Source organism: Oryx dammah, unplaced genomic scaffold (genome assembly GCF_014754425.2).
Source record: "Oryx dammah isolate SB20612 unplaced genomic scaffold, SCBI_Odam_1.1 HiC_scaffold_26, whole genome shotgun sequence".
Classification (NCBI taxonomy): domain Eukaryota; kingdom Metazoa; phylum Chordata; class Mammalia; order Artiodactyla; family Bovidae; genus Oryx; species Oryx dammah.
Window position 1 is genome coordinate 26,802,191 of NW_024070210.1, and position 27,313 is coordinate 26,829,503.

Below are 27,313 nucleotides of genomic sequence, written 5' to 3' on the forward strand. Positions count from 1 at the left end.
CTTTCTTTCTTTCTTTCTTTCTTTCTTTCTTTCTTTCTTTCTTTCTTTCTGGTAGTCCAGTGGTTAAGAATCTGCCTTGCAATACAGGGGATACCAGTCTGATCCCTCGCCGGAAAAGATTCCACACGCTCCAATACTGAAGCCCACGTGCCACATGTATTGTCATTTTGGTATTTTAGAGAACAAAAAGAAAGGAAGGGAGAGAGAGAGAGGAAAAAATCTAGACCATTACTTTTCAAAAACATAGGTCAAAAAAATTCTTAACAAAATGTTGTTGCTCAGTCACTCAGTCATGTCCAACTCTTTGCGACCCCATGGACTGCAGTAGGTCTTGTTCCCTGGCCTTCACCATCTCCCAGAGCTTGCTCAAACTCAGGTCCATCAGGTGGGTGATGCCATCCAACCATCTCATCCTCTGTGATTCCCTTCTCCTCCTGCCTTCAATCTTTCCCAGCATCAGGGTCTTTTCTAATGAGTCAGCTCTTCGCATCAGGTGGCAAAAGTACTGAAGTTTCAGCTTCAGCATCAGTCCTTCCAATGAATATTCATGGTTATTTCTTTTAGGATTGACTAGTTTGATCTCCTTGCAGTCCAGCTCAGTCTTCTCTATGAGCATGTATGAGGTCAAACTCTCAAGTCTCATGCTCAATATATTTTGCCCTTTTCTGTGTTAACTGAAACTGAATTTGGTTACACATAGATCATTATTACAAAGTGTAATAAAATGTCCACAAAAAGCGAGTCTGATTGCAAATATCAAAGGCCAAAACTGCTCACAAAGATTCACATACAAATGGAATTCATGGAATGCAGATAATTCCTGAGGCTTGACTCATAAGACTAAACATGGTTGAAAGGACAAGATCACAAGGAATATCTTCCCACAGTCAGTTGGAGTGCCCATCCAAAGCCACAGTCACTCACTGCATTCAAGTCAGTTAAAGAAAAAAAAAAAAAAAAAGAAGTCGGCTATATAAAAGAAATGATAATAAATGGGGATTGTGTTTTTAAAAAAATGTTTCTAACTTTTCTGTTATGAGAAAAATTAGTGAAGAAGCATATGATTGATCCTAAATTTTAAAATATAAAAAATAAAGGAGAACTGAAACATACTTAACCAGTAAAAAACACCTGTGCTAAGGGACTTCAGTCATGTCCAACTCTTTAGGACCCAATGGACGGTAGGCGGCCAGGCTCCTCTGTCCATGGGATTTTCCAGGCAAGAATACTGGGGTGGGTTGCCATGCCCTCCCCTCCAAGTGATCTTCCCGACCCAGGGATTGAACTTGCATCTCTTACACCTCTGGCACTGGCAAATAGGTTCTTTACCACTAGTGCCACCAAATTCATGGTAAAATAGAGTGCTTACTATGCACCAAGCATTTTACATAATGTACAAAGTAACTTGAAGACAAGAAACAACCATGTGAACAGCTTCACAGGTAATCAGAAGATGTCAAGAGTTTCCTCTAAAAAACAAACCAAGTTCTGACAAATAGGAACAGATAATTTACCTAAGAGGAAATATAAATACTAAACAAACACATGCAAAAATGTTCACCTTCCCGAGAAGACAAAGAAACTTACATACCTCTATACTATTGGGAAATTAATATAGTGATATGTGTGGCTTGAGGGCTTCTGGTGGCTCAGATGGTAAAGAGTCTGCCTGCAATGCAGGAGACTTGGGTTCAATTCCTGGGTAGAGAAGATCGCCAGGAGAAGGAAACGGCAACCCATTCCAGTATTCTTGCCTGGAGAATTCCATGGAAAGAGGAGTCTGGTGGGCTACAGTCCAGGGGTCACAAAGAGACAGTCAGACATGACTGAGCAACTAACAATTTCACTTTCACTTTTCCTTCACGTAGCTTGAATCATAAACATGCTCAATAGTCCCATTCCTGTGAATTTATCCTAAGAAGTAATTAATTAGAAATAAATATATACACACAGAATATATATGTGTGTGTGTGTATATAAGCTAACATTGGAATGCTTTGCAAAATCTGATACATCAACCTGGGGTGTGGGGAGTTTTTAATCAAAACAAAACCAATCGCCTAAAAGTCTATGGAAGATAAACAGGAAAATATTAAGATAAACAGCATACAGTGTTTAGATTCAATAGGAATATCACCATATAAGTACATATTCATGTGGACAAAGACTAAAACGGTAAGGTGCAAAAATGAAAATTGTTGTTAGTGATATAATACTTACAGAAATCTCATGCAAAACCTTTAACATTACTGCTCCCTCATCTTCTAAATGAAAAACAAGTAACTCATATCATTTCTTAAAAAGTCCTTAAAATCAACTTTTGCCACAACTCTTCCACCAAGTGAAACAAAATACATAAAATTTAGAAGGTTGTTACCTATAAAATAAGAAATAGCACAAAAGAAAATATCCTCTCAAGAATGTGATTTGTGGTTAATAAAAACAATAATAGTATTAATAAACCTAAATCCTCACAGTGCCCCTAGGATATCTATCACTGGTTGGTACTACAAACCTAAGAATCCCCACAATAATCTTTTCTAGTTTGTTGAATTCCCCTGCAGTGCTTTTCCAGACTAACTGAAGAGTTTAATCTTGCAGTATTTGTAAAATATGTTATCTGTGGAGTACTAAAGGGAAAGCACAAATATTTTTGCCTACGCTTGCTTATTTATCTGAACATGTTGAAACCGCTGCCTCTGTCTCAGCTCTTGTTAGATGAACTTTGGAAGTCCTTTGGTTTCTCCCTGGAGTTATATACTATCATTCTCTCTTTGTGCACACAATTAACAGTCCCTGTCAAATTGGCTTCTCCACCTTCTCAGCTTCTTTCGAGGATACACTAGCCCCCTGGAGAGCCGTTCTTGAAAGAAATGAAAGCCAACAGACTATTTAAGGTAAATGTCAGGATTCAGGGGATGAAGACCCTTTGTGGGCTCTGCCAGATCCCCCCCCAGATTTGTGGCTTGGATCACAGGGGGTCTGCCTTTCTCCTTCCTCTGCCCACAGCCAGCATTCACTGGGGCTGACTGGGGCTGGTGGCCACTCAACTACAGAAGTTAATTTTTAAACATGTTGGTCTCCTTTCTCTGCCTGATGGGGAAACATATTTGCAACAAGAAAATGATATTAAAATTAACTTTCTGATAAAACTTGCCTAAAGGGAGACTTTTCAGTATCTTTTATTTTTTAAACAAATTAACCCTACCTCAGTTTTTCCCATTTCTTCTTAGTTCATGAGGCAATATGACTCTTTAAATTATTCAGCATCTTTTCAGGTAGAGAACAGACTTCTCTGTACATTCCTTCCCTTGATGGAGGAGAAGGTCATTCTCTCTTCAATTTTCTTACTTCTACACAAGCAAAGGTCCAAAGGTTGTCTTGGAAGACTCTCAAACACTCCAGCCTGAAGTCAGGGACTTCCCTTCTTCCTGGATGTAACAGAATCCTCTGTGCTCTGTGACTCTTAACTATAGAGAAGAGGCATTCTTTTTTCCTTAGGTTTATTATTCCAAAATGCAAGAGTTCAGCCTCAATCTGTGTATCATCATCTTCACATCCATGAATTCCTTCTGTCCCTAATGTAAAAGCAGATTCCTCAAGGATCTGGAGTCTTTCATACGTTTAAAAGAACCAACAACATGTACTGAGTGAATGAAGTAAACTGTATTATTTAATAGATTGGATCAGATAGGTTATTCCTAAATTTTGATTGCTGCTTTAAAAAACAAAGAAAAGCTTCAGCAGCAGACAATGAAATGCCTGAAATCTAGGAAGAACGGATGTCAGCAAATCATTATCTTGATTCCTGTATGGCCGTAAATATAAAATATATTAACCAACTTTCCTGGACAAACAACCAGTCCCCACAACCTCACCACCCTACACCCAGAGGTAAGGGTGTGCACGGCCCCCGCAGCAGGCCTGTTACTGGGGTTTCAGGCCCAATCAGATGATGTAGATGTATCAGGGGCAGACCAATGGGATCTAGACATGCTGGCCCCTCAGGACAAAGTCACATTCAAGCTCCCACATGTGCCATTTCACATTCACAAACCCACTTACCACCTAAAGATCATGTGTGCCAAGTTAAATGGCCCAGACTGTAAAATGCAGAATGCCACACCTTGAGACAGATAGCCATAAACTGGCATGGTCAGGGAAACCCAAGAAAAAGGAAGTGAACTCAGAACACTGCTACTGCTAAGTGGCTTCAGTCGTGTCCGACTCTGTGCGACCCCATAGACGGCAGCCCACCAGGCTCTGCTGCCCCTGGGATTCTCCAGGCAAGAACACTGGAGTGGGTTGCCATTTCCTTCTCCAACACATGAAAGTGAAAAGTGAAAGTGAAGTCGCTCAGTCATGTCTGACTCTTCCCGATCCCATGGACTGCAGCCTACCAGGCTCTTCCGTCCATGGGATTTTCCAGGCAAGAGTACTGGAGTGGGTTGCCATTGCCTTCTCCGAAACTCAGAACATTAGAGCAAACGAATACATAACGCAGGCTAGAAACTCAGAGCCGCGACAATTTACGCCGGTATAGATTTCCCAAAGCATTCTGCAATTCTATTTCAATCACAACATTAAAGCACGGAGATGGTTCTTTCTATTCCCATGGTTTCCTTAACCTTTACTAAGACAAAACATGAATGCAGGTAACCAAATCAACTGCCGCTCCGCAGGAAAAAAGGGAAACTCTCAGAAACCTCTTGTTTATATAAATCATTTCCCAAAACCTTCCTGCCAAACTTTTGCCCTATTGTTTCTCAACTTACCAATCTTTGGCAGTGTGTGGTAATAAACTTAAAAAGTGAAGTTTTGGTCACAAAGCATAGTTCCTACTTTGAATAACATTCTAAGTTATTTTTCTTCAAGTTGCATGGCCCTGCTATTTTTACATACGAAAACAGCCATAGTGTGCCTTTTTTCTCTCCCTGAGGGCTTCTCATAATGTATTTATAGGACTGGAAGTTCTCGAAACCCAAACATAATTTACTGTACCATTTTCAATGACTGACAATTTTGGTTTTGTCTTTCTCTTATCCTAAGGGAGAATCAATTACCCAGCAAACTGATGCATCCCTCATCTTTTTATCCTCAGAGGCCAATGATGAGAATTGACTTTGGTCTCAACTGGTCTATTTCTGGCTGTTAGCACATGTTAATCCTCAAACACAGGTTTGCTGGACTAAGTAACAAACTGGGCTTCTAGCGACAGAGGTTCTGATCTCTCTTATTTTTTCACTTACTCACTGGGAAGCCTTAAACAAGTCAGTTGTTATTCTCTTAGTTTCTCTGATCATAGGATGATTACCAAGCAGTTAAAAGGGATGTATTTTGTTGTTCTTTCAATTAAGAAATAATTAAACTATAATGGTATTCACTACTGCAAATAGATAAGGCGTAAGCAACCAACTCAATCCACAGCCACCAAATCCATACCATGTACCTTCATAAACCACAGCCCCAGCACACACTGGAATTAGGAAGCAAGGAAAGACTACACTGTATTTGAACTGATAGTGAGATACATTTCCCCAAAGTCCTGGAATCAGTACACAAGTAAGGGTGACCAAATCTTGAGCACCTACAGCATGGAGGCTTTGGGAACTCTCACTATCCAGGGTCCCATCAGGAACTCACGTTATCAAGTTCCCAACAGGGTCCTCGGGACTCCAGTAGGACTCTAGTTCATTAAGGCTGCTGGAACCACCCCAGAGATTTGAATGGAGTCAGGTCTTGATGTACTTCAAGTCCTTAGGAGCTCAGGGTATCCTGAGAAGTATCTGCCCTGGGAGAATTTGGAGGTCCAGGCCCCTATGTGTGAAACCCCTTATGAAGTCCCACTGGAAAGAAGGAAGAAAAAGCACTCAAAAAACAAGACACTTTAGAGAAAGCAAATTCTTGGGATCTGCTCAGAAAAATGTAGGACCTTCAGGTGCTTCATAGTTTTTAAATCAAAATCCTCAGTGTTAGGTAGTTAGAATAGGAAACAGGAGTCCAAAATGGCAGTGGCTAAAAGACAGGAAGGGAAAACCCGCAAAAATAGAACAAAGGAAGGTCCGAGGACTGGAGTGAGGACCTCAGGTAGAACAAACAGCACTCCTGGCTAACCCAATTTACATAGGGCAGGCCCAGGGGGAGGAAAAAACACAAAAAGAGGAGCCAAGGGCTCTCTGGCTCTCTCCCCTACACCCCCCACCACCGCCCCACGCTGGCACGCTCCCCTACTCTCTTCTCTTCGCGTCTTTGGGTCGGCATGCCCTCACGCCTCGAGGATGGATTCTCCTGCTATTTTCTAAATAAAATAGAGCTGTAACACGGAGCTGTAACACTGATTTGTCTAAGAGCTATAACACGGTCTGTCCAAGACCCAAGAGCTGTGACGTGCCGAGGGCTTTAATGTCCGTCACTCCAAATCTTTATTGTGACGAGACAGAACCGAGGAGAATACACTCGCTTGAAACTCAGCATGACCCTGATCTGTAGATTCCCCTAGAGCACAGCAAGTTTACACAGAGGGACCTTCTAAGATACACCTCCTGCAACAGGCACTCTGGCCAGAGATTCTCTACCATTCTGAGGCTTCTGGCATGGTTTGAGGGCTCTAGACCCTGGAGAGGCCATCGGCTAGCTCTTCTACCTCAGTAGCCAAGCATCCCCTTGGTGACACACTGCTAGTCCCTCAAATACACCTGCTGAAAGATTCATGCCCAAACACACACACACAAAATCCACTGTAAATATTTACATTCTGAAGGTTTTATTTGTTATTGCTTAAGATGTGAGGTTCAGACATAGAAAACAGATTTATGATTACCAAAGGGGAAGCAGGGAGGGATAAATTAAGAGGACTATCAGATTAACATATACACATTACTATATATAAAAATAGACAACCAACAAGGACCAACAATAGCACAGGGAGCTCTACTCAATATTTCATGAAAACCTGTAAGGGAAAGAATCTGAAAAGAATATACACACACACACACACACATATATATGTAATATGTATGTGTGTATATATATATATATATATATGAATCATTGCCTTGTACACCTGAAACTAACACAACACTGTAAATCAGCTATACCTTGATTAAAAAAAAAAAATCATGTGCTGCCCCTCCTCAAAAAAAAGTGTGGTTTTTCCCCACCTCCAAGTCCTGGGTGCTATTAACAAGTATTTAACTCACCCACTGTTATTTTCTATTCTGTTAGTCTAAATCAATCAAAGGACCTTCACTTCACCAGTCCCACGCTATAACATCTCATCAAGGTCTGTCATTCCATAAAAGCTGGCTGTAGCTTGAATGCACCTCCTCCGCCTCAAGCTCAACTTCCCCTTAGAAGAAGGAAGTGATGGGGTTGGAAGACAGCCCTAAAATGTGGTCATTGTTATTGTGAACCTTTAAATAGACCTTTACCTTTGTAAAGGTTTTGGGGTTCTGCTCACAAAGGCCTGTGGGAAGGTCAGTGCTCCTGGTCCCCTCTTTCACTTTATCTACGTCGCGTGCTACACCATTACTAGAAACTGAAACTCATAAAGTGAAAACTACCCTCCAAAAAGAAGCCAGGATTCTTTAAAAACCAAAGACTGAAGGGGTTCTCTGTATTCATGTGATGATGAAGTTAAAATGAATCTCCATGACACTATCTCTGAGAACTCTCCTTGTCTGCTAGTTTTAAATGCATGTCCTCTGAAATTTCTTTAAACGCTTTTCCCCTTTGACATTTTTTTTATCTTCTATGTAAATAAATCAACTGTATATGGCAAAACATGCAAAGAAAAGGAGAATTACAGAACAATGGTGGTAATATTAATTTCAAAATACAGAAAGCTAAAATAAAAATGTAGCTTATTTTCAAAATGTTTAATATATTGCTAATTCTTTCAGGAAGAGTTTTATTTTCGCTTTGGGATTAGGCTTAAAGTCCACAAGTTTTGTTTCTTTAAAAAACAGTTACTGGCAAATGGGCTCAAAATACTTTCTGCCTCTAAAAATAAACACGTTTCTTTTGAACAACACTTCACTTTAAAGTTTGGCTATTCCCAGGACAGAAGGGTCTAGTTAATCAGCAATTTTTAAGCGAAGGGAGCTCAGGCAGGTTACAGAAATTCTTTCCGGGAGCCCTGGGCCTATCCTCCATCCACACCATCCAGCAAATTACAGTACTTTGTTAGCTCCCAACAACAAAAGAGACCTACAGAGCCGGGAGGGTGGCAGTGAGGCAGTGGAGAGGTGGAGGGTGGGGGCGGGGTTGCTGGGGGACGGGGCAGAGGGGTGGAAGCGATGCTCCAGGATAAAGCAACCCTCAGTACTAAAAGTAATTTTAAATGTTTTTGTCCTTTTGTATAAGAAAAAGATGGTTAAAAATTAAAAGGAACAAACCACTGGATGCTCTGAAGGATTGTTAACTAACAAATGCCGTTTGTAATTAGAAAGAAACAAGGAAGGGAGAGAAGGAAGCAAGTGAGCCAAGAGAGCAACACTAACAGGAATATTACACATTTCAAGCCTCAGAAAAGTTGAACTGTATTGATTCTGCTGTTTAACATCCCTGAAACCAATAACCACCCAGAAAGCAGATACAAACTGGCCCACAAAAGAAACAAATAACCTAACATGTCCTTCTTTAGTGTTCTGATCACAGGTGGCGGAGGAGGGAGTAGAGGTGGGGAAGGAGCCAAAATCATAAACAACCCAGATAGGGCTTTTTTTTCAATTTTTATTTTATATTGTAGTTGATTAACAATGTTGTATTAGCTTCAGGTGTACAGTAAAGTGATAGTTATTTATACACACACACACACCCCCCTCTTTCTTTTTCAAATTCTTTTCCCATTTAGGTTATTACAGAGTATTGAGCAGAGTTCCCTGTGATATACAGCAGGTCCCTGTTAGCTATCTAACCCATAGTTTAAACAGAGAAAGTTCCAGAAAGAACTTCCTGAGCAATAGCCTCAGTCCTTCCATTTACTTTACAGTTTCTTTTTCCTGTGGGCCACTCTGGTTCACTAAGGAAGCAAGCGTAACTTTCATTTTCCTGCTTTTGATTTAATAAAGAGGAAAAAAAAAAGAACTTTATAATTTCCCATAAAGACTTTCCTCCCATGCTTTAGAGTTACAATAAGGTCAACCCTTTCGCCAGCATGACCATGAAATATGGGGAAATCAAGTCCATCTTCACAATCAGTGTTAAGACTATGTCAAATCCACTCTAAATAATGGAACGTGTTCATGTCTGCAGTCACAGGCAATGCCCTTGGTGTACTTGACGTGAACCTGATTAGGGAATACTGAAAGATCCTTTTAAAATATGAACAACTATGTGTAATAGTTGGAAATAATATTGGAAAGACAAAGCCATGATAGGTTTTATGTGACTTCTTAGGTACAAATGTTAAAGAATGTGTTTATTAAATAGTTTACCAAAAAAATTCAGAAGTAATATACAAATCAATAAGGAAAAGATAAACAACCTAACAGGAAAAGAAGCAAAACACCTGAACAGGTACGAGGGCATTTAAAAAAAAAAACCTAACTATCCAAAAATAGATAAATAAACTGTGACATATTCATGCATTAGGGTATTAAACACTGAAAATGAATAAATCAGCTACCTATATCAACACAAATGCAGCTCACCCAAATATAAAGTTGAAAGAAAAAGAGCAATCTGTAGAAGAATGCATACAAAATGGTACTATGTATGGTATTAAAAACATTGCTTATGGGGGGTCCATGATGGGCCTGTTTATTCAGCCAGTACACCTTGGCATGGCTGGATCTGTTGCCAGCATCTATTATGGGTGACCATATCCACACACTCCAGTTTGTTAAATACTTTGAAAATCACCCTTACTATTCAAATATAATAAAGCTGTAAAGAAATGTATGAGACTGATAAACATCAAATTCAGGATAGCTGCTACCTCTGAGGAGGAAGAAGGGGTCACAACCATGTTAGCAACAATTTATTTCTTATGTAGTATGCTAAAACACTTAGGTACTTAATAGTATGGTGGTTTGCACCTTTTCATAGGTTTTAAATAATAGATAATATAAATATTTTAATACACACACACACATATCTATGCCAGCAAGAGCCAGGAATCTGGAGGTAGCATTTTTATTCCTTGTTCTGCCAGTTATCAGCTGTACCTTGCCATCCCTTGAATCTTGGATTGTCTTCTGTGAAATAAGAAGATTCAGGCATCATTCAATCTAAAATTTAAAGTCAACGTGATGGGTGTTGAACTCCCTGGACTCGAGTAACAACCCATCACTTCGGTCACTGTACAAGCGACAAATAAATCAGATATGAGACGAGGTACTAACTCACTATGGATAGCAAACACACATTTTAAAGTCACCCTAGGAATGGACTTGAATACCATGACATTCTCTCTTTCACCATCCTTTGTGATGATGATAAACCTTTGAGAGCTGTCTGGCGGGGTTTAGGAGAACGAACCAATGAATATCAGTAAAGGGGTGGGGACAGTCTAACTGACCCAAGACAAAACATACTTTGTATTTAGTTGTGCTTATAGGTTATTTTATTGGAGAAGGAAATGGCTACCCACCCACTCCAGTATTCTTGTCTGGAGAATTCCATAGAGAGAGGAACCTGGAGGTCTACTATCCATGGGGTCGCAAAGAATCAGGCAGCACTGAGCAACCAACATACATATACACACATATGTGATTTTAAATAATCATGATATTCTTGAGGCAGAGAAACTAAGACCATTAGCATCAGAGTCTTATTCAAGAACATAAAACTGTCTGAGATAAACCCAGGATTTGAACTCATAATTGGTATCTTAGGAAAGGTTCGGCTCTTACTTATGACTTCTTTATTATTTTTCATACCCTCAAGACTCATTTTAGAGAAGAGATCCCCTCTACTCTCTACAATCTAATTTTGACTAATTTACCAAGACTTATATGGTGCACAAAGCAAATAAACTAGCAAATCCTTCAATCACTCAGTAAATCACTGCAGATTTTAACATGTAGATCACAGATTCTGGTACATAAAAGTTAGTTTAGAGAGTACTATGACCTAAAGAGTAAATGACATTTCTTCTAATTACTTTAGGTAAGGAATCCGCCTGCAATGCAGGAGATGTGGCAGGAGCGGCGGGTTCGATCCCTGGGTTAGGAAGATACCCTGGAGCATGGAACGGCAACCCTCTCCAATATTCTTGCCTAGAAAATCCCAAGGACAGAGGAACCTGGTGGGCTACACAGTCCATGGGGTCTCAAAAGAGTCAGACACAACTTAGTGACTAAACAACAGCAACAAAGGGTTTTCAGACCAGAATTTTAAGGAAATTGTTCTAGAGATATTTTTAATTCAAATCTTCCCCAAGTTAGAGCTCCTGTCTATCCTTTTCGAGTTTGTTTCCGTTGAACTCTACTTCTAAGGAACTATCCATTACTACTTTGGTAGAGTTCTAACAAAATACTAGACACACAGTCTTACCTAACCAGCATTATGACTGGTTACTGGGAAAGTAAATGAGGAGGAAAAAAAAAAAAACCTGAAAAATTAACTGTTGTGTGGTTTGGAAGCTGTTTTTTTCTAGGGTGTCAGCCAGCAGTGCCATTCTTCAACAGGTATTCATTTATTTAAAAGGTATTGAATCAAGCAACTAGAGAACTAGAGTGTGTCTTCAGTTCTTAGGGTGGCCAAGAGTCAGACTGAGCACACACACACTCAGGCTGAAAAAGGGATTTGAGTTCTGAAGTAGATTTAGGAAGCTTTAGACAGCAGATCAGTGAATACCAGTAAAGTATCTACTAGAACCTCAAACTGTGAGATCATTCCTTCTCCCAGGCTTCCCTCCTGACTCCCTACAGAGTTTGCAAACTAGTTTCCATTTCTAAACACACAGAAGTTTCTCACCTGAAGAGAAACAACCAGAATTATTTGTTTCTGAATTTATCTACAGATACAGTTTTCAGTTCCGTGCGCACAGTTTTAAGATCTGATATGAGGTTACATCATCTCAGGGAAAGAACAGAATGTACTTCTGTGTATACAAAATTATCTTTGTTGTTATTTATATGTGCAGGGACTCCATTATAAATTGTCTGGCTTCAAAAAAAAATCCTACTTCTGTCCATTTCTAAGGTTACTTTTTCTTCAGTATATCTTCTACATCATTAAAATATTTAGAAGTTATACACTTATGTGTGAAGAAAAACTTCCTGAAACGTAAATAATCCTTCTGACCCTTTAACTCCAAGAACTCAGAGTACGAGAATCTTAAATTTTCTCTTCATGGAATTTCAGACTACAGTTTTGAGATTTCTAAAGAAATATTTTTTCCTTCTCTCAAAGCCCTCCCTATGGAAAGATCTCTGACCAGTCCCCAGCCCCCAAAACGCATATAAACATAAAACATCCTCAAAACAGGATCCATCTAAGTAGTTTTCTCCCCATTGATGAACAATTGGAACACTCTCAAGAAAGTGTCTTGTGCATTTTACAGTATTTTCCTGAGTAGAACCCACACTGGGACCAATGAAGAATCTTGAGAAATAGGGCCACTGGGAGAAAACAAAATTTTATGCAGTCCTTTGCTTGAAACTCTTCTAACTTATTTAGTTAAGAAGCTAAGAGAGGTACTAAGATCTGTATCTGCTTAAAAAACATACCCCAATATTTGTACATTCCTTCCAACAACCTACAGTGCAATAAAGGTGAAATGTAATGAGGTCTCCTTTGTTATAGCCTGAGAGTACGAACAGGTAAATTCTGCTTACATGGATGACCAAAATTGTAGGTCCTCTATTTGATAATGATAAAGCAGTAGAAAGAAGAGCTAATATTTAGTTCTTCAGTTCAGTTCAGTCACTCAGCCGTGTCTGACTCTTTGAGACCCCATGAATTGCAGCACGCCAGGCCTCCCTGTCCATCACCAACTCCCGGAGTTCACTCAAACTCATGTCCGTCGAGTCGGAGATGCCATCCAGCCATCTCATCCTCTGTCGTCCCCTTCTCCTCCTGCCCCCCAATCCCTCCCAGCCTCAGAGTCTTTTCCAATGAGTCAACTCTTCACGTGAGGTGGCTAAAGTACTGGAGTTTCAGCTTTAGCATCAGTCCTTCCAAAGAACACGTTTTTGTGTCAAACGTTTTACATGTACTGTCTCTTTAATCCTCACAAGATAGACACCATCTACTCCATTTAGGGGAACAGGGAGGATAAGCACCTTTCCTGAGAACACCAAGTTACTGGCAGCTCTTGCTTGAACACAAATGTGCAGGCCCCAAACTCCATGTCCTTAAAATTCCTAACAGCCAATGAAGTGAAAAGTTGCTCAGTCGTGTCTGACTCCTTGCAATCTCATGGACTACACAGTCCATAGAATTCTCCAGGCCAGAATACTGGAGTGGGTAGCCTAACAGCCAAGATATACCAACCTATACTAACTCGGTCCGTGAGTTTTAAGAGAAATTTACCAGAACACATAATGTCTAAGCATTCAAAATATGAAGTAATTAAGAGATTAATATAGTGACTATAATGAGCTTATGTTAGTTTAAATTTGCAGTTCTCTGCCCTTTCTTCTCAAATAAATAAATAAGATAAAACATGTTTTTGCCCAGTGTTGCAGTTAACTGGCAAACTTGTGTAATAAATTAACTAACAGAACTGGTTTAGCAACAAATGAGAAGCTCAAGTTCTCTAAATTCTAATCCTAGGTATGTCACTGATTTGAAAGGTAATCTGAGAGCATTTAACATAAATTACATTTGATGTTTATAGGGCTCTCAGAACACGGTCTAAAAGAAGAATCTGTATTTATGAAACTTCAATATAAACTCTGATACTAAATATCTGAGTGAAAAGGAAAAAGCTTAAAATCTAGTTATTTTGCCTAATTACTGCCAACGTTGCAACTATTCATAAACATTTAAATAGGATAAACAAAGAACTGTCCACAGCGATTATCTCTAGGGACAGAGACAATAGAAATGGAAAGTGAAAATAACACCAAGGCGAACTTTTGCTTTTTAATATGTGTGTGTTGTATGTGTGTAGCTGGATTTTTGTCATAAAGTTTTTAAGACATGCTCAAAGTCTTCCCAGTCTTAACTTTTATCTGCATTCATGATCTTGACCTTAGGATTACACGTTTTAAAGGTGGCAACATTAAGGAAAAGAGCATCATTCTCTGCCCTGGCTCATCTCTCTAACCCAATATAACAAGGCTCATTTTATAAACCCACTCATAGCCAAACGTTTCCATTTTATCAGAAGAAAGAGAAAAAACAGTCTTGGAGGACTTCAACCTTCAAACAGTTCTGAAAGGAAAGGAATATTAGAACTTGAGAAATATGGTTAATTATGAAACTCCCTCAACAGTCTTCGAGTAACAAATACTAACCACCTAATTAGAGGGCTGTTCTCTCCTTGTGGTAAAGAATATGTAATGAGAGTCTGAATGCAGAAATGATGAAAAGTGCCACAGAGGACAGTTCAATGCCTTCAGTACCCATTCACTCAATCTTTCTAGCCCCAACTCTCCTCTTGCTCCAATGAACTTGAAGAAAATGACAAAAGTGAGAAATGCTTTGAAATTAGGGTTAATGTTTAAGCATTATAATATCAGGCCTCTTCTTGACCTTTATTTCTTCATCAATAAAAATGCTATTTGCTTCCAGTGATGATTTGTGAAGATGCTCAGCATAGACCTGAGACACAGTAGGTGTGTAATAAATGTTAACTTCCTTCTTTCAGAACTAAATTCCCAACTGCCAGCTCACTAATCTTTGAGCCCCAAAGACCCTGCATTTAAACAGTCTTTAAAATAAAGATTGTTATAAAAGACAAATAAGGACAGACTGGATAAAGAAGATGTGGTATGTGTATATATACATATATATATTTTAGTCAGCCATAACAGAGAAGGTGATGGCAGCCCACTCCAGTACTCTTGCCTGGAGAATCCCAGGGACGGCGGAGCCTGGTGGGCTGCTGTCTATGGGGTCTCACAGAGTCGGACACGACTGAAGCAACTTATCAGCAGTAGCAGCAGCAAACAGAATGAAATAATGCCATTTGCAACAAAATGAGATTATCATACTAAATGAAGCCAGACAGAGAAAGACAAGTATCGTACCATATCATTTATATGTAGAATATATTTTTTAAAAGATACAAGTGAGCTTGTTTATTAAAAAACACAGAGACTCACAGACATAGAAAACAAACTTAAGGTTGCCAAAGAGGAAGGGGGACAAATAAATTAGGAATTTGAGATTAGCATAGACACTCTATATAAAAATTCCTATACACTCTATATGAATCACTATGCTATATACCTGAAATTAACACGACACTGTAAATCAACTGTACCTCAATTTTAAAAAAACCCAGTAGACCATCCTGCCACCAGACCATCGGTTTTCCCCCATACCTTCTTCTGTGGTAACTCTCTCTCAAGTAATAGCACCAGCATTCTTCTTGGCATCAAATTTAGAATCCTCTCTCTTCCAACTCCATTTAATCCCCTCTGACTTTGTTCTCTAAATTTCATCACTCATCTAGATTTCTAAAAACATCCTTTTAATTGGATTTCTTGCCTCTCCACTTCATTTTTTAGATCATTATTGTGAAACAGAGCTCACACCGTGTGCATGCTGTAGGTTCTCACTGACAAGAAGAATATGGTCCAAATGTTCCATGAGCAAAATGCCCTACAATCTAACCACAAAGCATCTATCCACACCTCTCCCACTACAACCTGCCATGAGCCCTGTGCTTCAGTTTGTGATATTTTTCAGCCTGCAATCTACTATCCTCCATTTTCCACCCATGAAAGCTCTACTCTGCACTCTAAATCCAGCTATATGCCCAGTTCAAATGTCAATATCCTATACAAAATTAGCCCTAACTTCCCCAAAGTGGGCATTAATGACCATAGCACTTTGCTAGCACTTCAGGTGGCACTTCTTTCATTCTGGATCATACTAGAGTGACTTGTTTACAAGGCTATCTGTCCCAGTTCCTGCAAAAAGGGAGCCATGCCTGATTGCTGACTGTCCTCTAACACCTGCCACTTAGCCCCTTGTTCACTGCACTCTTGAACTGAATATAATAATTAGCACTTATTACCATGTGCTCTACAATGTTTGATCATCGGTGCTGTACTGTCCACTACATGTGTTGCCTCAGTAATATTCATAACACTCCCATGAGGTAGGTGATATTTTGCCTTTTATTTTATAGATGAAGAAGCTCTACTCAGGGAGGTTTATAATTTGCCCAAAGTGACACAGTTAATATATGGCAAAGCAAGGATTTGAACCAGGGTCCATCTGACTTCAGAAGTTATACTCATAACCATTACACAATATCACAGACATTTCAAAAATTCACTTGTCCTTTAGTACTTAGGCACCCTGGAGTATTACTCAAGATGAAGACTCCAGTAAATTACATTTTATCCTATCAGCATGTGGAGACCATTTTTGGTTCTGCTCTATTCCAGGGTCATAAACGAGCAGGTTCATAGTCTTCCAGATTGACTTCTTCTCTTTTCTTATACCCACCCTCAATTCCCTAAAAAAAAAAAAAAAAAACAGAAGACAAATGATTTGGAATGCAGAGCCAGTAGGAGAATGAAATCATTCCTTCATGGTGGAACTCACCACATTAACAGTAAGCTTATAAGGTTCAGCAAGCATATATAACCTGAAAGAATATGTTGAATCACTTCAAAACATACTTTCCCAACTCAAACCAGAAATCACCAGCTGTTGCTAAGAAAACACACAGCCAACTGTGAGACAACATGATGACTCATCAAAGGAGCAAGCTTACCTTCCAAGTCTCAGAAACCATCACGAACACAGTCTTGTAACCAAACCTTCAACCTGTGGTTATAGACTGAGAGTTTCCTTTTCACTTGGCTCAGAAGGAAATATAATCAGTTCTGGACTAAACACTATTTACAAAATTAATTATTACCCAACTTAGTTGGAACTTTCTATGATGAAAAAGAGTACAGAGACTACAAAGGTAACATACTTTCTTTTAAACAAAGGCCTATTAACAGGAGAAAATTTTTTACTCAATGTCATCAAATGAGTAACTACAAAAGAAAGTCAAGCAAGAGATTGCTAGTTACCTATTTTGTCAACATACTAGCACAAATAATAAAACATGCCTTTAACTGCTTTATAAACCGGCTGTATAGTAAATCCTCTTGTTTTCTTTCTGAACCACTAACAATTTTTACCTAAAAGTTCCAGCGTGCACTCATGCATTATTTTATCAAACGATCTCATCAAACATTGATTATAGCCTACCATAGTACTAACAACTTAGATGCATGAGTTGTTGCAGGGGTTTTTTTAGGTTTATTTGAGGGCATGGGGGAACAATCCTGAACAGCTTTATTTATTTTGTTGCAATTTACACTTCAGATAAAAATTATTTCTTACTAATCAGCATTTTCTTTTTAATGAAAATTAGCTAGCTCCTACAGTGTGCTTGCTCAGTTGTATCTGACTTTGTGATACTATGGACTGTAGCCTGCCAGGTTCCTCTGGTCCATAGGATTCTCCAGGCAAAAATACTGGAGTCAGTTGCCATGTCCTCCAAGGGATCTTCTGATCCCAAGGATCAAACCTGCATCTCATGAGACTCCTGCACTAGCAGGTGGATTCTTTACCACTGAACAATCTGCTGCTGCTGCTGCTGCTGCTAAGTCGCTTCCGTCATGTCTGGCTCTGTGCGACCCCATAGAGGGCAGCCCACCAGGCTCCCCCGTCCCTGGGATTCTCCAGGCAAGAACACTGGAGTGCGTTGCCATTTCCTTCTCCAATGCAGGAAAGTGAAAAGTGAAAGTGAAGTCGCTCAGTCCTGTCCAACTCTCAGCGATCCCATGGACTGCAGCCCACCAGGCTCCTCTGTCCATGGGATTTTCCAGGCAAGAGTACTGGAGTGGGCTGCCATTGCCTTCTCTGACTGAACAACTTAGGAAGCCCCAAACTCCTACAGTCTGATCCATTAATTAACATATCACTCAAACCTGAAGAGCTCAGGTGTATTACAATCGGCTTTTCCTCAGAATACTACAATTAGTCCTCCAAAGTCAAAGTGGGAGAAAACAGGTAGTATATCTGCATAAGTTAATTCTGTTCCCTTTCTCAAAACATGAACTATCTCATAGCCTGAGGTCTAACTAAACAGGTTATCTCTAACCTTGATAAGGAGACTGTGTGTAGCACAAGCCAGAATCAAGATTGCTGGGAGAAATATCAATAACCTCAGATATGCAGATGACATCACCCTAATGGCAGAAAGTGAAGAGGAATTGAAGAGCCTCTTGCTGAAAGTGAAAGAGGAGAGAGAAAAAGTTGGCTTAAAACTCAACATTCAAAAAACAAAGATCATGGCATCAGGTCCCATCACTTCATGGCAAATAGTTGGGGAAACAATGGAAACAGTGACAGACTTTATTTTGGAGGGCTTCAAAATCACAGACAGCATGTTAAAAAGCAGAGACATTGCTTTGCTGACAAAGGTCTGTCTAGTCAAAGCTATGGTTTTTCCAGTAGTCATGTATGGATGTGAGAGTTGGACCATAAAGAAAGCTGAGCACCAAAGAATGGATGCTTTTGAACTGTGGCATTGAAGAAGACTCCTTGGACTGCAAGGAGATCCAACAAATCAGTCCTGAATATTCACTGGAAGGACCAATGCTGAAGCTCCAATACTTTGGCCACCTGATGCGAAGAACTAACTTGTTGGAAAAGACCCTGATGCTGGGAAAGATTGAAGGTGGGAGGAGAAGGGGACGACAGAGGATGAGATGGTTGGATGGCATCACTGACTAGACGGACATGAGTTTGAGCAAGCCCCGGGAGTTGGTGATGGACAGGGAAGCCTGGTGTGCTGCAGTCAGTCCATGGGGCCGCAAAGAGTCAGACATGACTGAGTGACTCTACTGAATGTTTACATAGGAGTTCATTTCACTATTATCTCTGCTTTTGAATATATTTAAAATTTTTTCATAATAAAGTGTTCTAAAATCTAGTTTACTATTGCTCCAGTGTCAGACAAAACTTTACCATTTTGGATCTCTGTTTTACCCATATAACAGCTCTCGTTTGACAATTCATTAGCGCCAAAATAGTTCTTAAAGTACCACATGGTAAATATCACATTTCTAAATCATATTTGTAGAAACTAGGACCCAGGGAAAAAATCTCAGAGGCCATCTAATCCTCTGTGCCAATGGTTCACAATCTTGCGCATGCCTCAGAATCACTTGGAAGACTTGTTAAACACAGATGGCTGGGCCTCACCCTCTACATTTCCAAACCAGTAGGTTTGATGCTACTGGTCCCTGGACCACACTTTGAGAACCACTGCTCTAAGCTTGTACCCATTGCCTAGTTCGTATCTCCATTGCAGTGATCACCAATTACCACATTGGAATGCATGCTCCTGTGCTTATGGGCCCTTTTCTTAAAAGAGAGTTGGCTTTCAAAGGGCAGGAGACATAAATTTTCATCAATGTGCCAGAGCCCAGATTCAACAAACATTTACAAAGTAAGTTAATTTGCTGGATGAATTAAGTTTTCCCACTCATTTATAGTTGGAGTGTTTGTCAATGTATTAACCTTCAGAATAGGAGTACATTTACACAAACCCAGATGGAGAGGGTATCCACTCCATCCTCACTGATAAAGGAAGACTAAAAATTACCTAAAACCAGAGCAACAAATAGCAAATTTTGGAGAGTTCTAAGAACTACATCTCAGATTGGAGTTTTCAATCAAATATGGACACTGACAAGCAGAAGCTTCAGGGTCACTTTGCCAAATGTGTTACTCTGACCCAAGCAGCTATAACCAAGTGCTTTTTACCTCATATACCATCGGAAGAAAGAAATGCTTTGAAAGTTTCTCAGGGTCTGGATAATGTCAGCATGGGAGGACTCACTCCTGAAATTCCCCTTTTTCTAATGTTGCCCTAAGAAAAGAAAAGACAGCACACTCATCAATACCTGCACAGAGATCTCCAAGTCCAAGTGTTCTGAATCTTCTAAGACCCCACAGTATCCTGAAGTCTCTATTACAGCAATGATCAGCTCAATGACAACTCAGTAATTGAGTTTAAGAAAATGAACTATGCTCTGATTTCTAAATTTCACTACTACTTTAATGTTTACACTAAAATTACAAGTTAGAATATATACATATTCATAAAGATGAATCCAATAACCTCAATATGTATAGTTTATTTATTTTCACGTAATGATAGCAAAATAAAGAATATAACCTGTGTAAAACATGGGTAATATATGATGTTTGGGGTTTCAGATTCCTTTAAAAAATAATTGACTGTTCAAAAAAAAATAATAATTGACTGTTCAAACAAAAAACAGTAAAAAATGTAATGTGGGATCAATAACAGACAAAAAAAATGTATGACAATATCACATAGGTTAACATAGAGAAATGGGAATTAACTATTACAAGGCTCTCATAAGGTATGTGACTGTAAATGGGATGGTATAATATAATACCTGAAGGTAAACTGTGATAAGTTATCAACCCAAAGCAAACACTAAAATAACAAAATAAAGAATGATAGCCAGGGAATTCCCTGGCACTCCAGGGGTTAGGACTCCACGCTTTCACTGCTGAGGGCATTGGTTCAATACCTGGTCAGGGAACTAAGATTCCCAAGAGTCAAATTAAAAAAAAAAAAAAAGGACTGTTAGCTAATAAGCAAAAAATAAATAAATAAATTATAATGAGAATAAATTCAATTAATCCAAAGATAGAAAGAGAAAAAAGGAAATAAAGAAAAACATGTAACAAAAACAAAATCATACATTTAAAGTGAACTATAATCAATAATCACTTTAAATATAAATGGTCTAAATACCAGAATTAAAAGTCAGAGATTGTCACATGGAGAAGAAGCATAACTCTCTACTCCTTAAATGTGGGCTACACATAGTAACTTCCATCTCAAAAAGTACAGGACAGAATGCAGAGAAAAGAGCAACTTTATGGCAGGGAAACCTGACAAGCACTACCTCAGCTACGTAATCAAGGTTAGCATGAATAATGATGCTATGTTGACGGTATGCTCTCTTGACATGGAATAATCAGAATAAATATTGTGTTCAAGCACATACAAAACATCCTTTTCAAGCACACAGAAAAGAAATAGTAATAAAGATCAGAGTGAAAATCAATTAAATAGAAGATAGAAAATATAAAGAAAACTAATAGCCAAAACATTGAGAAGGTCAATAAAATAGCCTTTGGTTTCTTTACCTTGACACTACTGACATTTTGGCTGAATGAGACTTTGTTGAGATGATCTCTCCTGTTCATTGCAGATCTTTAGCAGTATCCCTGGCCTTGACCCACTAGATGCCAATAGCAAACGCCCGCCCAGCCCTACCCCAACGCATTGTCTCCAGACATTATCTCATCTCCAAAACCTGTCAAGTGTTCTAGGGGCAGTAGTAAACTTCAACCCATATTCCACTCCATAAAATTTATGGTTTTATATTCTTTTATAGTTTTTCTACAAGTTTTATAACTCTTAGGAAAAAAATCTTTGTGATCTTGAGCGAGGCAAAGATTAGGTATAACACCAAAAGTGTAATTCCATAAAAGAACTGATAAATCAGACTTTATTAAAACTCCTGATCTTCATAGATTTGTTAAGAGAATGTAAGATGAACAACAGATTGAAAGTAAATATTTGTAAATCACATATCTGACACAGAGCTTGTATCCAGAATATATAAAAAACTCAAAACTCAATAAGGAAGCAACCAATCCAACGAAGAATGAACAAAAAATTGTAAACAGAAACTTCAGCAAAAAAAAGATATAATATGGATGGTAAATAAGCACATCGTTAGTCATCAGGGAAATGCAAATTAAAACACAATGAGATACGACTACACATCTAATAGAATGGCTATGACAGCTTAACCATGCCAAGTGCTGGCAAGGATGCACAGCAACTGGAACCCTCACACACTACTTTGGGAATGTCTGGGAAAGTCTGGAAGTTTCTTTATAAGTTAAACATTCGTCTACCATATGATCGAGCCATTCTACTCCTAGACATTTACCCAGGGAAAATGAAAGCAGATGTCCATATAAAGACTGAATACAATGTGTTTACAGCAGCTTTATTTTTAACATCCAAAAACCAGCAAAAAAAAATGTTTATCAATGGGTGAATGGACAAATAAACTGACGTATATTCATACAGCAGAACACCATTCAGCAATAAAAAGTAATCAACTACTGATACACAGAACAACATAGATGAATCTCAAAGCAATTATACTAAGTGAAAGAACCCAGACAAAAGAGAAGACATATTATATGGTTAAATGCAAATAAAACTGAAAATACAAACTAATCCATAGTCAGAGCTATCATTGGTTGGGAAAGAAGGTAACAGGGTATAGGAAGGGACCAAAGGGAAAGATGATTCATAGGTCTACAAATAAGTCAAAAACTTATCAAACTTAACACTAAATTTATGCAGCTTACTGTATGTCAATTACACTCAATGAAACTGTTTTTAAAATTATCACACAAAAACCATAAAGGACAGAGTTTAAGATAACAATCAAAACAGTACTTAAGCTGCAACTTCACAAAGAATTACAAGCTTTAAACATAACTGATTTTACACTATTGCAGACACAATTCTTAATTTGGTGAAAGTAGGAATGGGGGCCAGAGAAGGGAATGGCACCCCACTCCAGTACTCTTGCCTGGACAATCCCATGGATGGAGGAGCCTGGTGGGCTGCAGTCCATGGGGTCGCAAAGAGTCAGACATGACTGACTTCACTTTCACTTTTCATTTTCACGCATTGGAGAAGGAAATGGCAACCCGCTCCAGTGTTCTTGCCTGGAGAATCCCAGGGACGGGGGAGCCTGGTGGGCTGCCATCTATGGGGTCGCACAGAGTCGGACACGACTGAAGCGACTTAGCAGCAGCAGCAGGAATGGGGGCGCATAACCCAGGTCATTGGAAAATGCGAAAGCAAAAACAACAACACAACAGTGAGCACAAAGTAAAGTCGTGAAGAATGGGCTATACGTTTGAATGATATTAAGATTATTTCTTAATTATAGCTAATCTGAAACATTTCATAATTATAAAAAAGGAAAAATAACTTCATTTTTTTCCAATTTGTCCTGTCCCATTCCTAGGCAGAATTGGATGCTTTCCTCCTCCCAGGGTCCCTGAGAATACATCTTTTCTAGCACTGCCATATGTGTATGGCAACAGCTTGTCTTCACTAGACAAACAGCTCCATCAGAATACAGGCTATGTCTTTTGATGCTGGCGTAGTGGCTAAATGGGGCTTCCCAGGTGGTGCTAGTGGTAAAGAATCTGCCTGCCAATGCAGGAGATGCAAGACACGCAGGTTAGATCCCTGGGTCGGGAAGATCCCCTGGAGAAGGAAACAACAACCGACTCCAGGATTCTTGCCTGGAAAATTCCATGGAGAGAGCAACTTGGCAGGCTACAATCCAGACAGAGCGCGTGCATGCACGCACACAAGCACACACACATATACATGGTGGTTGAATCTAAGTGGGATCTGAGAACCTGTTTTCCTATCTATCCTAGGCTGTGCCATTTAGCTACTGGGTAGCCTTTGAAAGTTCCTTCAATTGTATTAACTATAACATAGGGCCAATAGGGTATATATGAGAATTCACTGTGAATGTATCCAAACCTTCACCAATGAGGCCTTGCATGACCTGTCATCTGATTGCTGCTGCTGTTGTTGTTCAGGCACTAAGCCGTGTCCCATTCTTTGCGACCCCACAGATTGCAGCACGCTAGGCTTCCCTGTCCTTCACTATCGAGTTTGCTCAAATTCATGTCCATTGAGTCAGTGATGCCATCCAACCATCTCAACCTCTGCCATCATTTGATTACCACTCTTTTTCCCTTGAGTTCTCTCCCTGCAGTTGACAGAGCTCAACCTCAAGACCTTCTCTCAGGTCCAATCAGTCCAGGCACCACCAAGCTCTTTCCCGACTCAGTACTACCTCCTCAGCTAATCTTCTTCCATGCCTCTCTCCTCTCCTCACCTCCTCACTCACAATACACTTGCATGCTATTTGTCTCAGCTTACATGTCACCTTCACGGAGAAGACTTCTTACTATTCACTTAGGAACTCTTGGTTACTCTGTGTTTCAGCACCCTGTGGTTTTCTTATTTCCATTCAACAAATAGTTTGAGTCCCTACTGTATGCCAGGTGCTGACTCTGAGGATGCAGCAGGGAATACAATAGCTCTGAGGAGGTGTGCAATCTAGTGGGGTGAGACAGAACATAAGCAGAGAAATAAAATACAGAGCATGTTAGTTAGATGGTGATATGGAGGGGGGAATCAGTTATGAAAGGAGAGTAAGGGAGTTACAAGTTGGCTATGATTTTAAATCTGGTGTTCAGTGAAGGTTCATAGAGAATATAACTGAGTAAAGAAGTGAGGGAGATCAGAGAAAGAACCATATAGGTATGGCGGGGCATTCCAGGCAGAGGAAACAGCAAGTGTGACAGCCCGCAGGTAGCTAGGAAGCTAGTTTGGCTATAGAAGTATGAGGAAAAAGAAGAGCAGCAGACAAAATCAAGGAGACAGGACTGGGCGGGGAGGATCACATGGGGTAAACCCCGAGGCCACTGACCAGCCTTTGCCTTTCACTCAGAGGGAGACTGAGGCCACTGGAGGGTTTTACACAGAAGAGAAGTGGTGTGATCTGGTTTACATTTTAAAAACTACTGTTAGTTTCGTGATGTCTTTTATGTTCTGTCTCTTCTCTCCACCAACTAAGATGAAGGCGGGGACCACAGCTGTCCTGTGTATTATTGTAACTCCAGTACCTACCACGATACACTGAAAGCACTCAATAAATATTTGTTAGATGGATGACGTAATCTATGTGAAGCATTTACTGGTAAAAAATCAGTAATCCATAAATGGTTAGCATTATTTGAAACTCCAGAGTCCAGCACAGTGGCTGGCACAGGTAAGCATTCATTTGAGTAAATGAAAGAATAATTTTGTGAAGCTACTGAAAGTTTATAGTTAAAGCATATGAGTAACGACAAATGAAGTAACTACCTTTAATACCTTCCCTTACTTATCAAGACCTGACCCTGGTTTTGAGCTTTATATTAAACTCTGATATACTATTAAGGGCATGACCCAAGAATAATCCCACTCTCACTCAGTTCTTTAAGCATACTGCAATATCCTGCAAACACACTTAGGACGAACGCACTGAAATGCTTGTAAAATTTCTAACTGGGTAAACTTATTCAAATGATTAAAAAAACAAAAACAATCAATGTACAAGGTTAAGCTGACCCAAGGTTAAGCTGGTTTGATTTTGATTTTTGTGACTTCAAATAGAGCTCGTGAACTTAAATATATGGACAGAAAACTCAGGATTTACACTTTTTGCTTATTTTGACATCTCCAGAGTCTTCACCACGGGCGGGGGGGAGGGGGGGACACTTAATGAGGATTACACCTGTTCTCTTCTCCCTCGGGTGCTTCCAGGGGTGGGGGATTTAATGGCACAGCTAAGGCCAATCAGTTAATTATCTCAAGAAGAGTCTGGGAGAGTCTCAAGAGACTTTTCCAGAAAGGAAAGGTAAGGAAACAAAGAGTCATGCATTAAAGTATAAAAACACACCAAATGTTCCATCTCATAAAAAGTGAACACTCACCCCGATGATGTTTACAATGGCTCAAGGGCAAGGACCTGAGTGGTGAACGGGCCAGGTGTGGTTCGGGTGTTTAACCCCAACCCTAAAAGTGATCGAACTCATCCTAGCATAACCACAAAATATCTGCAAGGAGTTCTTCGAAGCGCTGGAACTTTTAGAAAAGCAGGTGACAGCTGTTTGAAATCAAACTTAAAAAAAAAAAAAAAAAAGGCGACGCCAAAGTGTTGAGCGGCTGGAAAGAACCTCCTGGGTTTGGCTCTGACTTGCCGGTGCATGTACACAACCGTGCCTGCTGGCATCTCGCTCAGACGCTCCCTTCCACTAGGGAAGGAGAAAATCATAACTTTCGGAAATAACAGGCGCCCACAAAGGCAAAGGTTACACAGGACTCCTCAACCTCCATCAAAGAGGGTGGTTAACGTTGTTTGGAATAGCACTGATTTCACACAAGTCTCCCCTCGCTCTTTTATTTAACAGAAGAAAAACAAGCTCAGAAGGAGAAGGTGCTACCGTCAGACGCGCAAGGCAATTTCAGACAACAAAGACCCCAAGCAATCTTTTCGGAATATACAAGCCGAGCCGTCCGAGCGGCCCACGCCGCGGAGGCGATCGGCCGCCGCGGTTCCTCGAGTGCGGGGGCCAGCGGATCCCCGCCCGCCAGTCTTGGGGGACCCTGGGCGAGCCTCGCGCCGCCCCCCTATCTGGCAATCTCCGCGCCGCTGCTCTCTGCCTTCTAGCTCACGCGGCGTTCAAAATCTTTCCCGCCCAAGCGTGACGCGAGGAACGAAAACAATCAGCCGACTGCTAGGTCCCCGGGCCTGGGCCCGACGGGGGCGGCGGGTGGATCAGGGCCGAGCCCCCCGCGCAGCCCCTTTCCCAAGCGGGCGGACCGGCGGGCTAGGCACCGGAGGTGACACAAAGAAGACGGAGAGACAAACGCCACCCGCTGGCGCTCGCTCCAATCCCCGAAGCGCCCCGCCCGCTGACAAGTTTGCGGCGCCCTCCACGCACCCCGCTCTTCCCAGCCGGGCAAAGTTTCCCGGGGCCCGGTTCGGATCCCCGCAGTGGGTCGGGTCCCGTCTCCTTCCGCCCCCTCCCTCAGCTCAGGGACCTGACTCTCCCTGGCCCCCGCCCCTTTCCCTCCCTTCGGTTCTTCCTCCCTCTTCGCCCCAGTCCGCTCCCTCTGGGGCGCACCGGGGTGCAGGGGCCCCGCCGCCGCCGCCCCCGCGCTCACCCGCTGCCGGCCCGGAAAGGGCGCGGGCTGCGGCCAGCCCGGGTCAGCGCCCCGCTCGCCTTGCTCCTTCGATCGCGCCTTTTGCTCGGTCTCCCGCTCGCTTCTTTGGTCCAGCGGAAGGCTCGGGGCGCAGCAGAGCGCGCTCGGCTCCTTGGCGCTCGGAAAGCTGCAAACCACGCCCCGCGCCTTCCCCGCCCGCCGCCGAGTCCCGCTCTCGCCGCTCGGTGGCCAGTGTCGAGCCCGCCCGCGAGCACCGGAGGCGGAGCAGCCACCTCCCCCCGCATGCCCCGCCGC

General features: G+C 40.8%; 1 protein-coding gene across 5 annotated transcripts in view; it reads right to left on the reverse strand.

The window, feature by feature from the left end:
- Window positions 1-27,227, reverse strand: part of SYNE2 (spectrin repeat containing nuclear envelope protein 2) — a 323,973-nt gene extending 296,746 nt beyond the window's left edge. For all 5 annotated transcript variants that reach the window (XM_040226258.1, XM_040226261.1, XM_040226260.1 and 2 more), the window contains exon 1: window positions 27,020-27,227. The gene's annotated coding sequence lies outside the window, so the exon portion shown is untranslated. The remainder of the gene's footprint in view (window positions 1-27,019) is intronic.
- Window positions 27,228-27,313: the final 86 nt, after the last annotated feature.